This window comes from Dendrobates tinctorius, unplaced genomic scaffold (assembly GCF_039654945.1).
Source record: "Dendrobates tinctorius isolate UK_male_01 unplaced genomic scaffold, ASM3965494v1 ptg000015l, whole genome shotgun sequence".
Lineage (NCBI taxonomy): Eukaryota > Metazoa > Chordata > Amphibia > Anura > Dendrobatidae > Dendrobates > Dendrobates tinctorius.
This window is the reverse complement of record NW_027361683.1, coordinates 47,982,501-47,999,903: the sequence shown is the minus strand read 5'-3', so window position 1 is coordinate 47,999,903 and position 17,403 is coordinate 47,982,501. Positions and strand designations below refer to the sequence as shown.

Below are 17,403 nucleotides of genomic sequence, written 5' to 3'. Positions count from 1 at the left end.
AGATGTCTACGTGGCAAGTAATTTGCAGGTTATCTGATGGTAGGGATCTCGTTTTTGATAGCTGCTGATGCTATTGGAACAATGATATATTAAGGTACCAATAAAACATACAAAAGGTCACACCACTCCTTGCATGTCCACCATACTCACTGGTTGTATCTTAACGTTTATATTCTCTTCGGGGTGTTCCCTTTATGGTGGATCAATTGATACAATACTAAATATGAAGAGAATTTCAATTACTAACAGTGACCACAACCTTGATATTCAGTCTCAGTTCCTGGGGTACATATGCACTTACTTGTGCTAGATTTGTTATGCTACCCAGGTGTAAATCCTGATAGACTCTCTATAATGGTCTTTGTTGGCTTTATTTAGAGCCGGTGCAGGGACGATATCTACTTTTGAAAAAAATGACAAAGTGCTGGGTAAGGAGGGATCCACTAAACCCACAAATAGTGCTAGCGTTCCAGTAGCCAGTTAGTCCTGGTAGGACTTCTATGCACTTACTTCTGGTAATTGCTCTGTCGCAGTCTGGCTGAGGCAGCAGCTGAGGCAGCGGCTCTGGCTGAGGCAGCGGCTGCTGATGGAGCGATAAGCTATGCAGCGTGTAGTAGGGGAGCGGGTAGACGCCAGCACCTCGTGTACTCCGGCCGGAAGTATTGACGAGGACGCGGCGAGAGTGGGGGGCGGAGCTACTGTGACGTCACAAGCAGGGAGGAGGACGGGTGCACGAGAGGCACAAACCAACCAACGCGTTTCGAGGGGGGCTTCCCTCTTCATCAGGGCTATGCTGAATGCCTGTCAGCCCGTCCTTATATAATAGCTCACCCAGCTGCAACCCATACCAATCATTAGTCTTGGGCAGAAATGTATGTTAAAAAAAAAAAAAAGCAAAAAAAAAAACCATACATTTCTGCCCAAGACTAATGATTGGTATGGGCTGCAGCTGGGTGAGCTATTATATAAGGACGGGTTGACAGGCATTCAGCATAGCCCTGACGAAGAGGGAAGCCCCCCTCGAAACGCGTTGGTTGGTTTGTGCCTCTCGTGCACCCGTCCGTCCTATTAGGACTGATTATTGGAGCGCTAGCATAATTAGGGTGTCTAGTGGATCCCTCCTTACACTGCATCGCTTATCACTCTATCAGCAGCCGCTGCCTCAGCCAGACTGCGACAGAGCAATTACCAGAAGTAAGTGCATAGGAGTCCTACCAGGACTAACTGGCTACTGGAACGCTAGCACTATTTGTGGGTTCAGTGGATCCCTCCTTACCCAGCACCGGCTCTAAATAAAGCCAACAGAGACCATTATAGAGAGTCTATCAGGATTTACACCTGGGTAGTATAACAAATCTAGCACAAGTAAGTGCATATGTACCCCAGGAACTGAGACTGAATATCAAGGTTGTGGTCACTGTTAGTAATTGAAATTCTCTTCATATTTAGTATTGTATCAATTGATCCACCATAAAGGGAACACCCCGAAGAGAATATAAACGTTAAGATACAACCAGTGAGTACGGTGGACATGCAAGGAGTGGTGTGACCTTTTGTATGTTTTATTGGTACCTTAATATATCATTGTTCCAATAGCATCAGCAGCTATCAAAAACGAGATCCCTACCATCAGATAACCTGCAAACTACTTGCCACGTAGACATCTCAACTTACACAGAATATTCTACATCAACTTCATTTTTAAGTAAGTACGTATAACTGCTGTTAAGTATTTATTTCCCCCCTTTTTTTTTTTTTTTTTTTTGTATACATCTGCTCAGCATAGCGCGGTGAATCACACAAATATACGGTTCGCTCAGACTTAATAACAGGAGCCGACACAGTCCTGTCTCTTCACCAGCTGCATCTGAGTTTTTTGGATAGGTAGCGCCCGTGTTACTTTACCGTAATTACTTCTCGTGATTCCTTTTTTAGGAATAATGATAAAAAAAGAGGAAATTTCCTGAGATGTTTCAAAAAGCACGAAGAGGTCCTCATTCGAGAGACCGATATCAGGTAATTAACCTTTCAGACCATGATTTGATGCCGGCACAGCAAACAATTTTACGACATGGCTTAACCTTTTCCCCCTCCAACAATTTAGACACGTTCACATCGGTAAAAGATGTTCATCTGTTCTCAAGAAAGCTGATCCTTAAAAAACTTCATGCGGTGAGAGATAAAGGTGATTTGACCTCTACACGAGCTGAGGAGGAAGCATTGGAAGCTTTAATCTCATTGGAAGAAAATAATACTGCATCTTGGGTAATTATGGTCCCAAGAGACTTGTTTACCAAATGTAAAGCCTTTCCGTCCCTTGGCCTCTGTCCGGCGGTGGACATATTCACCAAACTAGTTTCTCATGATATTGAGGAACTATCTTGTCAGTGGGGCACCCTTCTAATATCTCCAAAAATGAGAGGATAGCTTTGGAGGAATTAAAATCATGGAATGATGTCGTCTTTAAACCGGCCGATAAGGGGGGAACCTTGCTATATGGCCCATTCATCAATATGAAAGACAAGCCAATAAGCTGTTAAATTATATACTAAGTGCTATCGTAAATTGCATTTTCATCCAATATCATCTTTTCAGACCCTCTTATTGGATATCATGGATAAGGCTTTTTCACAAGGACTTATTTCAAAGAAACTGCTGGATCAGATCTGAAGTTGTCATCCAAAGCTCCCCACATTTTACCTGATCCCAAAAATTCACAAAAATTCTCTGGATCCACCTGGTCGTCCAATCGTTTCAGGTAATGATGGGCCTTGTGAGCTCATAGGGGATATAGTAGATTATTTTCTAAAGCCTTTGGTTAGGGATCTACCATCATACATTAAGGACACCACATCGGCACTCCAGAGATTGGACCAATTGCACTTTGATGAACATACCCTCATTGTGACTGTCGACGTGGAGTCTTTATATACGTCCATTCACCATCAGGATGGCTTGAATGCAGTTTGTTTTTTTCTGGATTCCAGTACCTTGGATGGCTCTTTAGTTGAGCTAATTTTGATTCTCTTGGAATTCCTATTGATGCATAATGTTTTCATTTTTAACAACAATATATTCCTCCAGTTTCAGTGTACTGCGATGGGGGCTTCTTGTGCCCCCTCGTATGCTAACCTGTTTCTAGGGGCCTGGGAGAGGGATGTCTTTCATGGTGACCTCATACAGGAAATGGACTATGGACGATGACATCCTTTTCTTCTGGGATGGGCCCATACAGGGTCTTCATAGTTTGATGAATAGCCTCAATGAGAATGATAGAAATATCAAACTTACATTCAAGTACGGTAGAGAAATGGATTTCTTGGATATTAAAATGGCCATTGGTGTTGATGGTTATTTGAATACCAATATGTTTCGAAAAGCAACTGCCACAAATTCCTTGTTATTGGTGGATTCTTGTCATCCTATTTCAACCATTCATGGCATTCCTGTAGGGCAGTTCTTATGTGCAAAAAGAATTTGCTCTACTAAAGAAAATTTTGAGGCGCAAGCTGTATACCTTTCAATAAGAGTTGCAGAAAGTTGTTACAGCAAGAGGATGATTAAAAGGGGCTATCTTAGAGCTTCTAAAGTCCCATGTGATAAACTTTTGTACGGTCCTCCGCCTCCAAAAAAGACAACATCTCAGGATCAAGTTCGATTCATTTCTACTTATAGTAATAAATGGAACAAACTTAAGGTTATTATACGTAAGCATTGGAATGTTCTATTGGTTGATTCAACTTTAAGCCAAATCTTACCCAACCAACCCTCTTTTGTAGCTAGAAGAACTTCAAATCTAAAGGACACTTTGGTTCACAACCATTTTGAACCTAATAAGAAGGGGTCTGGTCTTGGAACGCCTGTTTTTTTCCCGTGTGGTCTCTGCAAAGGCTGCCTGAATCACACGAAATCTACTACTTTTTCCAATTTTAACGGATCACGACAATTTGAAATACAAAAGCATCTTAGTTGCAATTCCCAAGGTGTTATTTACCATGCCAAATGCCCTTGTGGAAAAATATACATTGGTTTGACCACCAGAGAACTAAAGGTAAGAACCCGTGAACACGTCCGTGATATAGAAAAGGCCAAGAACAGTGAAGATGTCTCCTCTTTGAAACCTCTACCTAGACATTTTAAAACCTTTCATAATTGTAATGCTAGAGGCTTAATTATCAAAGCAATTGATCAGGTTTTTTCTGGGTTCCAGAGGGGTTGATTTGGGTAGGGTTTTGGCTCTGGTCGAAAGCAGATGGATTTTTCGTTTGGGGACTCTAAGTCCAAATGGTTTGAATGAAACATTGGGTTTTTCTGCTTTTCTCTAATTGTGTATATCTTGAGAGGTATTTTTATGGGCTAGGGTGATTTTTAGATTTTATATTGTTTATAAGTATATTTCATTGATTAAATTTGCTTTTTATTCTAGTTAGTATGCAGACAGTCAGTTGGGTTTTCATTTCTGCCCCACATGTGTTCCCGATTTGTATTTGGATGTTGTGAGGTCTCTACGTCGTCATATGGAAGAAGATCTCTTTAATTCTGAGGAACAAGAATCCAACATGAAGAGATTAATATTAATATATTCAAAATGGACATTTCTCTTCTTTTTTTCTCTTTTAAAAATGTGTGAGTTTTTTTGACATAGTGATGTATATTTAATGTATATTTGATATATTGAGGTATGTGTGAATTTTCACTAGGTATATATTCACACTACATATTCACTTTGCATTTTATTATTGGAATATATTTTCTTATTATTGGTGATAGTCATATTGTGCATATTAATATTTGCACATTATTTTGAGGTCTATAAGTAGCACTTTGCACTTTCTTAGCACTAGTCACTTTATATATATAAATATGCATAGTCAGCATTTTTTTGTTTCACTATCTTGAACAGTATGAATAATGTACAATATTCTGTAAGGTCACGTTTGTACATCTATTTATTTCTTTAATAATGTCTCTAATCACATATACTGTGAACGTTGTATTGAATGAAATATCACGGTTTCCAATTTGAATATATTTTCATTATAGCAGGTAGTGTGCATGCGTGGTTTGTCAGTGCTCCGGGTGCTTCTGGCCGCGCCAATTATGTGGACAGTGCATTTAATATGACGCTGCTCACTTTCAATTCTGGAGTCATATGATGGACGCATGCACAGATGTTGGCCTGCTATGAATGAGAGCGTCATTCCTTTTGGTAATCAGTTCTCACGGGTAACTATGGTAACAGTCTCCCTATAGTCTGACGTAGGACACTCCTCCTCGGGTCACATGTTCGGGATTGGGTCTTTTCAATTGGTCCTTTGTATATATTTAAATCCCTCACTGACGCCAATTAGCCATGCCCCCGGAGGAAGCAGTAGGGCGAAACGTGCGTCGGGGCGCAGGGGACAACAGCAGGACTTCACCAGCATTCCATTAGGTAATAATATACCTTTCATTTAATAGAGTTCCCCACTGTGGGTGTTTATTACGCACTAGTCACACTTTATATAGCGATACTGCGCATTAGGGCTCATCCCCCCGGTCCGTTTTCTGGATGGAAAAAATGGACCAAAACTATGCGATTGTCAAGCGATTTTTAATTACACCATCCGTTTTCCATCCGTATGACATCCGTGTGCCATGCGTTTTTTTTCTATGCAACTATATTTCTACAGTCATTTACAGGACCATTTACAGTGTTCTATGACACAGAATGGTAACGAATCCGTTAAAAACAGAAGGAAAACGGATTGTCCATTTTTTGTCAGTTTTTTTCTCATACCCATTGACTTGCATTGACGTTTCTCATCAGCAAATCGCAGAAGGCTGTGATTTTTTTCTCAGTCCGATTTCGGATGAGAAAAAAAATCGCAAATGAGATGTCACCTATTGAATAACATTGGTCAGAGTGCAATCCGATTTTTTATCGGATTGCACTCGTCCAGTTTTCTCTCCAGTGAGTATGAGCCCTTAGGGTAGAAATAGGATTTTACTGCAGGCTTAGTCCACATGGCATATGGTGCCTATAGTATGATTAGTACCCTATGATATTATATGTTTATTCCCTAATGAGGCCCTAATATAGGGATAAAGAGGTTATGCTGATGAACATTTTATACGGATTATTTGAAGGTTTTTGATAATAAAAAAGATCATTTTTTTGATAGATGCCTATATTGGCACTAATTAAATTTGGCATTCCATATATGGACATGTGATTTCATGTTATATTTGATCTGTATATATCTCTAAAAAGACTGTATCAATGGATTTTTTTATATTTTTTCTGCTTTTGGCTCCTCTTTGGGGTATGTTCTGATGTAATTATGGGTATGTGGCCCCTTTTTAATATATCTAATTTTGCAAATAAAAATTATTTTTTTATTCATATCTTGGTTCGTTTCTTAATGGTGAGCTCATTGAATTGTTGCCACCTAAGTGTTTTTGTCTTGTACTGAAGTGCCATTTTTGCATTTGGACACATTGTTGAAACACTGTATGTAAACCATGTCTCATATCAAATGAATTAACGGCTATTCTGCTATCTTTCGCTTAAATATATATATATGTGAGTGTGTGTGTGCGTGTTTTGAAGGTTTTTTTTTTTTAAAACGATGTGTACAGTGTTAGTTTACAATGCTATTTCAACATGAGTTTTTACATGGAGAGAGCTGCTCTATGTAAAACCTCATGTTAAAATCACATTGCATACTGATGTCATACTCATGTCATATTGAAAAATCACACTGAAATCGCGTGACACTCGCATGACAATCGCATAGAATCGGTCCGTGTTTTTCATCCAGAAAACGGACCGTTTTTTTTTCTCGCAAATGGGGATGAGCCCTAAATTCCCTATCAGTATGTCTTTGGAATGATTTAGTTCTCTTTATCTAATTTTAGGACTTTTGTGAAAATCTGATGTAGTTTTAGGTCAAATTTATACTTAAATATTAACTTCTGAAGAATTCACAAACTTTCTAGCACCACTGTAGCTTATTGTTTTATTTAGACTTCGTTCCATAAAGTACCTATGGTATATATAGGATATGGCTTCATCGACACTTTACACACATCTTTCTTATCATTTGACAGTATACCAGAGGCGTAACTAGGTTTTTGGTTCAGGGGGGGTGAAACTTCTAAGTGGGACCCTAACAGGAGAACCTCAAAAGATGACCGCACTGTTGCCAAAAATAATCTATATATAAAAAGACCAATATTGATATTACCGCCATATGGTCAGTGGTAAATAATACCAGTCCTACAGAACATATAATAGATTACAGCAGAGTTACAGATAAAGACTTACCGCTGACGTTCTTTCTGATGGAATTGTTCGCTTTTCCCGTCTTTTCCATCTGGCCCAGACCGACATGACAACATCTCCAGCCAGGACTCGGCTGCAGAGAATACAACAAAGACACGTTTCACCATGGGCGGACATACCACCTGTTCAACCGGTGCACTGCACTGGGGCCCAGAGCCTCCAGGGGGCCCTTCAAGGCGGCTAATGATGAGGGCAATCTGGCCGTTTTCTCTGGGCCCGAGGCTCCGGGGGCCCCTGGCCAGATTGCCCTCGTGTTTAGCGGCGGGCAGGGAGCGATCCAAGCTGCTCCGCTGCCTGCAAGAGGGAATAGCAGAAGCGGAGCTGCAATGACCCGTCCTGCTTCCTGCCCGCTGCCCACGCTTCCTGTCTGACACAGAGCGAGAAAGCACGGGTGATGCTGCGGACAGATGAGAGGTGCCGGTGTGTGTATATATATGTATATGTCTGTGTGTGTATGTATGTCTGTGTGTGGGTGTATATCTGTGTGTGTATGTACAGTATGTCTGTGTGTGTGTGTATGTATGTGTGTATGTCTGTGTGTGTGTGTCTCTGTGCGTGTAGGTTATCCTGGCCCTGGAGGAGATGGGGACATAAGGAGAAGACCGTGATAGGGAGAGAAGGCCATGATGCCTGGGGTAATGAGAGAAGGCCATGAGGGGATAATGGGAGAAGGCCATGAGGGGGTAATGGGAGAAGGCCATGATGGCGGTGATGGAGAGAAGGCCATGATGGGGGTAATGGAGAGAAGGCATTGATGGGATCATGGGAGTGATGGGGAGAAGGCAATGATGGGGTGATGGAGAAGGCAATGATGGGAATGAAGGGGAGAAAGGAGTGATGGGGAGAAAGCAATGATGGGAGTGATGGGGTGATGGAGCAGGCAGTGATGGGAGCGATGGGGAGAAGGCAATGATGGGGTGATGGAGTAGGCAATGATGGGAGTGATGAGGTGATGGAGCAGGCAATGATGGGAGCGATGGGGAGAAGGCAATGATGGGGTGATGGAGCAGGCAATGATGGGAGCGATGGGGAGAAGGCAATGATGGGGTGATGGAGTAGGCAATGATGGGAGTGATGAGGTGATGGAGCAGGCAATGATGGGGTGATGGAGCAGGCAATGATGGGATTGATGAGGTGATGGAGCAGGTAAGGATGGGGGTGATGGAGCAGACAATGATGGGAGTGATGGGGTGATGGAGGAGGCAATGATGGGAGTGATTGGAAGAAGGCAGTGATGGGGTGATGGAGAAGGCAATGATGGGAATGATGGGGAGAAAGGAGTGATGGGGAGAATGTAATGATGGGAGTGATGGGGTGATGTAGCAGGCAATGATGGGAGCGATGGGGAGAAGGCAATGATGGGGTGATGGAGCAGGCAATGATGGGAGTGATAAGGTGATGGAGCAGGCAAGGATGGGGGTGATGGAGCAGACAATGATGGGAGTGATGGGGTGATGGAGGAGGCAATGATGGGAGTGATTGGGAGAAGGCAGTGATGGGGTTATGGAGAAGGCAATGATGGGAATGATGGGGTGATGGAGCAGGCAATGATGGGAGTGATGGGGTGATGGAGCAGGCAATGATGGGAGTGATGGGGAGAAGGCAATGATGGGGTGATGGAGCAGGCAATGATTGGAGTGATGGGGTAACGGAGCAGGCACTGATGGGAGTGATGGGGTGATGGAAAGCAAAGATAGTGGTGGGGAGAAGAAAATGATGGAGGTAGTGAAGAGGGAAATGATGGGGTGGGGGAGAGGACAATAATGGGATGCGAGGGGAGGAGGACAATGAGGGAATGGGATGCGAGGGGAGGAGGACAATGAGGGGTGTAGGGTATTGGGATGGGAGGAAGGGGGACTTATAATGGCCTTAGGAACAGGGGGAGGTGGAGGAAGACATTATTATCACTTATTATGTCTAACACAGTCCCTTAGTATATAGTGTACTCACTATGTTTAACACAGTCCCTTTGTATATAGTGTACTCACTATGTCTAACACAGTCCCTTAGTATATAGTGTACTCACTATGTCTAACACAGTCCCTTAGTATATATTAAACATGGATGTGGAAACCACAAAAACACGACCAAAAGATCCTTTATCTTAATATAAATGTTTCTTTATTAGAAAGGACATAAAGGACAAGAAGGCAGACATGTGCAAAATGCAAACAAAAGTGCAAGTAGTGCCTGAAGACCGCCTGGACCAACACCAGACACAGAGGAAAGGTAGAGAGATATACAAATCTAATATACAAGAGGCATATAGTGTGTTGAGGGCAGATAGAGGCCAAAATTTAAAGTATATCACAAAATTGCCCAGGAAACCTATGTCACCTCAAAAGAGGCGCCAAATATAAGTAAGTATCCATGATTATGTGTATATATAGGGGGAATCACTACCTATATCCTGTGGAGTACACAACTAACCTCCTATCCACTATAACCGTGGGCCCCCATGTAGACTGAGCCGAGAAGGAAATCCTTCTCATACAAGGCTAAACTGTTACACATCCATAGGGGAGGAAACCACCCCCAACATACCTCAATGCAGTCCTCAAATGCCCAGGTGGTCCAGGGGTCACCCCAACGCGCGTTTCGGAGCCGATTGCTCCTTCCTCAGGGGGCATAAGTGTACCGCACTGATGGCCCGTATTTATATGCGCCTACCGGAAGTGGTGCGGGCGCGTCTCTGGCACATCCCGCGATGGGTGGCGCCTCCTACCCATGACGCGTCTGGATCTACGCGGGCCCACGTGATCTGGCACCCGACATGGGCGGAGCACCAACCCACACAGGAGTGGCGAGCGCGCCTGCGCAACCCAGTGATCATACGGCGGCCATTTTTATACAGGGCAAAGCCTAAAGCAAACGTGCACAATGTTAAAAAACACATAGTAAGGGGCCAAAACATCGGAATACCGCCATACCAGCATATAACATGCCACATTAAACCAAACTGTTTGGACAATGTGACCAAAAACGGGAGGGGGGAGAAAGTGAAATAATGATTAAACCCATAAACAATCATCGCTTCACAACACATCCCAAGAGAATGATCAATCCCACTACGTTGTACTGTATCAAAAAAATCCAGAGAATCTTCACATATAATCTCTAAACGGGGAAACAAATCCCCGCTATCCATGTCCCAACTGGGATACAATAGGTATCCCACCCGGGACAACAGTGGAGATATCAATACATCATGTGCTCCAAAATTAAGCTGATTTAACTAACAAGCATGCAACACACAAATGTATACAATAAATACCCCTATACAGCATCAATGAATGGAATAATGATGCAGATTAAATAGGGCCATATCTCTAAATGTAAATGAACATATGCATATGTCAGTAACAAAAGAAAAAACCAGTGTCAAAACAAAAAACCAAAAACAGAGTTCATACATACAAAATAATAATTATCATGCACGAAAGTACAAAATACCAAAAATACTGTATACATTAGAGTCCCAATAGACCATTATCAGTATCAAGTTCATTGTCGATGGAAAAACACCTCCACCATCAAAATTGTAGGGTCTTCTTGGTTTGAATGTGTCCGACTTCACATCACTCATCTTCTCGACTTCTCCCACAAATGATCAAGAATGACTTGGCCACTTCAGTCACATCACCAGGTGCGGTATATACGAACACCGAGAATGACTCCAAAGTGAAAAACTAAAAAACGAGCAAAGAATTAAAAAACAATACTGAAAATAAAAAGATAAAAACAACCACTGCTGCACACACATATGCACCAGCACCGTCCCGTGCCGGACAGCCACCTCACAGGAATGGAATATAGGATAAACTCTCGTTTAATCCTTTTGGATATACCGTATTGAGAGACCATATCCAACGAGTTTCTTTTTGGGCTAATCTTTGAGATATTTTACCTCCCCGAATCCCCACATCCACCATATCAATGCCTTTAACTCTCAAACCACTACTATCGCAATTATGATGTATTTTGAAATGCTTTGGTAGTGTTTTGAGCAGATGGATATCATCTTCACTTACCGCGGCTTGTATACCCAGGACATGCTCCCTTATCCGAACCTTCAGTTGTCGTGTAGTAAGTCCGATATAGATCAGGGAGCAAGGGCATGTGGCATAATAGATGACATTCCGGGACGTGCAAGTAATATTTTTAAGAATCTTATACTGTTTCTGTCCCGAAGAATCCATGAAAGTGTCATCTTTAACCATATTAATACAAGCCACACAGCGGCCACATGCCATACTACCCCCCTTCCGGGACGGATTAAACTCATCCAAAAATGTCCCGGGGGAATCCCCTCTATAATGACTCCGAACTAAGTGATCCCGTAAATTTTTAGACCGCCTAAATGTTATTTGGGGTTTCTCGGGAATGATCTTGGCTAAAATCGGGTCTGTCTTCAAGATGTTCCAAGATTTATCGATAATCCTCCTTACTTGTTCTGATCGTGCATTGTAGTCAGTAATAAATCTCACTACATCTGGTTTTTTAGGCTCAACATTCGTTTTATACAAGAGAGAGTTTCTATTACTATATTTAGCTCGTAAATAAGCTCTCTTAATAGATCTATTGCTATATCCTCTCTCTGCAAACCGACCCTTCAAATCCCTTGCCTGATTTTCAAACTCCACCTCAGTTGAGCATAATCGTCGGAGACGCAAAAACTGGCCAACTGGTACAGACCGCACCATATGTGTCGGATGTGAGGAGGACGCGTGCAGGAGCATATTAGTGGCAGTAGGCTTCCTATAGATGGTGCTTTGTATAGTCCCCTCTACACCTCTACTCAATAGGACATCTAGGAACTCCACCCTATCCCTGTCAAATTTGGCAGTAAGATGTATATTGAGGCTGTTTCCATTCAATTCAGAAATGAAGCCCTCAAGCGAAGTTGCATCCCCCTGCCAGATCACCAGGATATCATCTATGTAGCGCGTCCACAGAGGGACGCGCTCCATAGATGACAGCCGATCTGACATCAGGAGGTCCCTCTCCCACAACCCCAGGAAGAGGTTGGCATAGGAAGGTGCAAAGGCCGCCCCCATAGCCGTCCCCTGGAGCTGCAGGAAGAAGGACCCCCTGAACGTGAAAAAATTATGCGTGAGGGAGAACTCTAAGACCTCCATAACTAAGGCCCGCAGGTCAGGGGAAAAATTGGATGTTGATAAAAAGAATTTAACTGCTCGTAGCCCATCACTATGGCGAATGCTCGTGTACAACGATTCCACGTCCATAGTGGCTAAAAGTGTATCATCATCCAACGTAAGGCCATCCATTTTCCGCAACAACTGGTTCGTGTCCTTGAGAAAGGAAGGTAACTCCTCCACAAGCGGCTGGAGGAGGGAGTCCAGCCACTTGTTGACGCACTCCAAATAGCCCCCCCGCCCCGAAACTATAGGTCTTCCCGGAGGGATCTGCATGTTCTTATGCGTCTTAGGGAGGAGATAAAAAGTCGGTACCAAAGGTTCAGCTACTATTAATGCGGTACAAAGCTCACCGGAAATGATGTCAGCTTCTCTCGCTCTAATGAGAATCCCCTTCAACTGTGTACAAAAGGCGGACAAGGGATTAAACGTCATCCTCCTGTAATGCACATCATTGGAGAGCTGTCGCATGGCCTCCTTCTCATACATCGTTTTCGGCCATAAGACGACGTTTCCTCCCTTGTCCGCCGGCTTGATCACTACATCGGGGAGACTCTTCAAGTAACTCAATCGTAACCTCTCCTCCCTAGTTAGATTGTCAATTTTGATATATTTTGGCACCTTTAAAAATTCATTGCTGACCACCTTCACGAATAAATCTATGACACTACAATTCGAGAGAGGGGGGAACTTCTTGGAGCGCATCTGCAAGGATGGAGGTATCTTACCTCCCACCGTGGACACGTGTTCCTCAGCCAGTTCCTCAAGGATCCTCAGGGCTGATTGTTCTTTTTCTGTAGGGAACAATTTATGTAAGTTATCATCATAGAAATACCGTTTGAATAACAAGGACCTAGCAAAAATATGCAGGTCCTTGATGGCCGTAAATCTATCAAAACCAGCTGTTGGTGAAAATGATAGGCCTTTATAAAGTAATGCACAATCAGATCTAGTGAGTATATGGTTACTCAAATTGATTACCTTATTATCCCTACTTGGGCCTTCCGCCGAATAATTTCTCATCCTTTTATATGTGCGGAAATTGTGATTTTTCATCCGCCCATAATTGCCCTTGGACCGAGTAACTATTGAAGAAGTAGAGGCCTCAGAGTGGGTGCCAAGTGAAGACATGGAAGTATTGGAAACACTCCGATGTAAGGATGACGAATTCCCAGAATATCTTTTCCACTGGTAGACCACCTTCTCTTGGTAGTCCTTAAGATCTCTATTAAATTTAGAAGCCTGTGTATCCTTAATTTTCTTCACCACCATATCAACCAACTTTTCAAGGTCATCTTCATATCCTTTCAATTGTTCACTCGTACATTTAGCTCTAAGATCTATCAACACCTGATCTATTTCCTTATCCAGACCATTGATTGATTTAGTATTGTGGTCCACCAGTAATTTCATTAGAGCCACTGAACATGTCCCGCAGGCGTCCTCCCAACCAGACACAAATTCACTGTCATCAATGGGGAAAGTGGGTAATACCCGAACTCGTAGACCCCTCGGTATCATGCCCTTGACAATATACTTTTCAAGAAAAATTCTATTCCACCAAATTTTAGTACGCTTGACAAGTAATTTCTTTGTAGATTCGAATAAAACATCATTCCTGTGATTGCAAGCCCGTGCACCACCTGTCCCATCCTGTCCAAAGAATTCATCCGCTTGCCCCAGCCAGGATTTTTCCCTGGCCCTGTAGTCCATTAGACCTAGGTGAGACCCTGTGCAAAACACAGAACAGTATTGACAAAATACAATAACCAAGGTGTATATGAGCATATTAAGTATAAAATCATAACACACTGGTGCCCAGATATAGAACCGTCATGGATCAGTCGCTAATATACATTAAACATGGATGTGGAAACCACAAAAACACGACCAAAAGATCCTTTATCTTAATATAAATGTTTCTTTATTAGAAAGGACATAAAGGACAAGAAGGCAGACATGTGCAAAATGCAAACAAAAGTGCAAGTAGTGCCTGAAGACCGCCTGGACCAACACCAGACACAGAGGAAAGGTAGAGAGATATACAAATCTAATATACAAGAGGCATATAGTGTGTTGAGGGCAGATAGAGGCCAAAATTTAAAGTATATCACAAAATTGCCCAGGAAACCTATGTCACCTCAAAAGAGGCGCCAAATATAAGTAAGTATCCATGATTATGTGTATATATAGGGGGAATCACTACCTATATCCTGTGGAGTACACAACTAACCTCCTATCCACTATAACCGTGGGCCCCCATGTAGACTGAGCCGAGAAGGAAATCCTTCTCATACAAGGCTAAACTGTTACACATCCATAGGGGAGGAAACCACCCCCAACATACCTCAATGCAGTCCTCAAATGCCCAGGTGGTCCAGGGGTCACCCCAACGCGCGTTTCGGAGCCGATTGCTCCTTCCTCAGGGGGCATAAGTGTACCGCACTGATGGCCCGTATTTATATGCGCCTACCGGAAGTGGTGCGGGCGCGTCTCTGGCACATCCCGCGATGGGTGGCGCCTCCTACCCATGACGCGTCCGGATCTACGCGGGCCCACGTGATCCGGCACCCGACATGGGCGGAGCACCAACCCACACAGGAGTGGCGAGCGCGCCTGCGCAACCCAGTGATCATACGGCGGCCATTTTTATACAGGGCAAAGCCTAAAGCAAACGTGCACAATGTTAAAAAACACATAGTAAGGGGCCAAAACATCGGAATACCGCCATACCAGCATATAACATGCCACATTAAACCAAACTGTTTGGACAATGTGACCAAAAACGGGAGGGGGGAGAAAGTGAAATAATGATTAAACCCATAAACAATCATCGCTTCACAACACATCCCAAGAGAATGATCAATCCCACTACGTTGTACTGTATCAAAAAAATCCAGAGAATCTTCACATATAATCTCTAAACGGGGAAACAAATCCCCGCTATCCATGTCCCAACTGGGATACAATAGGTATCCCACCCGGGACAACAGTGGAGATATCAATACATCATGTGCTCCAAAATTAAGCTGATTTAACTAACAAGCATGCAACACACAAATGTATACAATAAATACCCCTATACAGCATCAATGAATGGAATAATGATGCAGATTAAATAGGGCCATATCTCTAAATGTAAATGAACATATGCATATGTCAGTAACAAAAGAAAAAACCAGTGTCAAAACAAAAAACCAAAAACAGAGTTCATACATACAAAATAATAATTATCATGCACGAAAGTACAAAATACCAAAAATACTGTATACATTAGAGTCCCAATAGACCATTATCAGTATCAAGTTCATTGTCGATGGAAAAACACCTCCACCATCAAAATTGTAGGGTCTTCTTGGTTTGAATGTGTCCGACTTCACATCACTCATCTTCTCGACTTCTCCCACAAATGATCAAGAATGACTTGGCCACTTCAGTCACATCACCAGGTGCGGTATATACGAACACCGAGAATGACTCCAAAGTGAAAAACTAAAAAACGAGCAAAGAATTAAAAAACAATACTGAAAATAAAAAGATAAAAACAACCACTGCTGCACACACATATGCACCAGCACCGTCCCGTGCCGGACAGCCACCTCACAGGAATGGAATATAGGATAAACTCTCGTTTAATCCTTTTGGATATACCGTATTGAGAGACCATATCCAACGAGTTTCTTTTTGGGCTAATCTTTGAGATATTTTACCTCCCCGAATCCCCACATCCACCATATCAATGCCTTTAACTCTCAAACCACTACTATCGCAATTATGATGTATTTTGAAATGCTTTGGTAGTGTTTTGAGCAGATGGATATCATCTTCACTTACCGCGGCTTGTATACCCAGGACATGCTCCCTTATCCGAACCTTCAGTTGTCGTGTAGTAAGTCCGATATAGATCAGGGAGCAAGGGCATGTGGCATAATAGATGACATTCCGGGACGTGCAAGTAATATTTTTAAGAATCTTATACTGTTTCTGTCCCGAAGAATCCATGAAAGTGTCATCTTTAACCATATTAATACAAGCCACACAGCGGCCACATGCCATACTACCCCCCTTCCGGGACCGATTAAACTCATCCAAAAATGTCCCGGGGGAATCCCCTCTATAATGACTCCGAACTAAGTGATCCCGTAAATTTTTAGACCGCCTAAATGTTATTTGGGGTTTCTCGGGAATGATCTTGGCTAAAATGACGGTTCTATATCTGGGCACCAGTGTGTTATGATTTTATACTTAATATGCTCATATACACCTTGGTTATTGTATTTTGCCCTTAGTATATAGTGTACTCACTATGACTAACACAATCCCTTAGTATATAGTGTACTCACTAATTCTGTATAACACCATCCTTAGTTACATAGTTTCCTCTTTTATTATGTATAACACCATCCCTTATTACGTACCATCCTCTCTAGTTATATATGGTGCCGTCCCTTATTATATAGCTTCCTCTACTGTTATCAGGGGCAGACCTACCGCCAGTGCAGGCCGTTCATTGAACGGGGTTCCAGGGGAGAGGGGGCCCCTCCAGCACCGCATGGCTAATTATTCAATTTTCAAATTAGCCATGTGGAGCGTGCAGAGCCAGGAGCAAGGAGGAGAGGAGAGACCTGGATTAATTGGGTCCTTTCTGCCATCTGTACTCTTCCTGAGCAAGGAGGTAGCCCTGGTAATGAGGAGTCACGTGACCATCCACATCACGCCAGGTCCTGTTCCAGCCATCGCACACAGCGAGGATGCGACTGCCTACTATCACTGCTGGGACTCTCTCCATGTGCCAGCTTCATACACCGGCACACTGAAGCCCACGGGGACCCCCTTCACCAGCAGTGTGGGAAAGTCCTCACTATTACATGAGTACCAGCGTCACTACAGGTCTTGCTCCAGCTTTCTCTCACAGCCAGC

The 17,403-nt window shown here is 42.9% G+C and overlaps 2 long non-coding RNA genes across 3 annotated transcripts in view; one reads left to right on the top strand and one right to left on the bottom strand.

The window, feature by feature from the left end:
- The window catches only part of LOC141074864 (uncharacterized), an 80,364-nt gene extending 75,319 nt beyond the window's left edge, over nt 1-5,045 (top strand). Inside the window, exons 3-6 of one of the 2 annotated variants that reach the window (XR_012227231.1) lie at nt 1,936-2,016; nt 2,105-2,265; nt 2,596-2,758; nt 4,427-5,045. This is a non-coding gene — a long non-coding RNA (uncharacterized lncRNA). The remainder of the gene's footprint in view (nt 1-1,935; nt 2,017-2,104; nt 2,266-2,595; nt 2,759-4,426) is intronic. The other variant, XR_012227230.1, reaches the window with a different exon arrangement.
- A 5,596-nt stretch (nt 5,046-10,641) lies between these two features.
- LOC141077161 (uncharacterized) overlaps nt 10,642-17,403 on the bottom strand; it is a 392,656-nt gene continuing 385,894 nt past the window's right edge. Inside the window, exons 2-3 of the long non-coding RNA XR_012227533.1 lie at nt 13,212-13,277; nt 10,642-11,016 (exon numbers count right to left, since the gene is read on the bottom strand). This is a non-coding gene — a long non-coding RNA (uncharacterized lncRNA). The remainder of the gene's footprint in view (nt 11,017-13,211; nt 13,278-17,403) is intronic.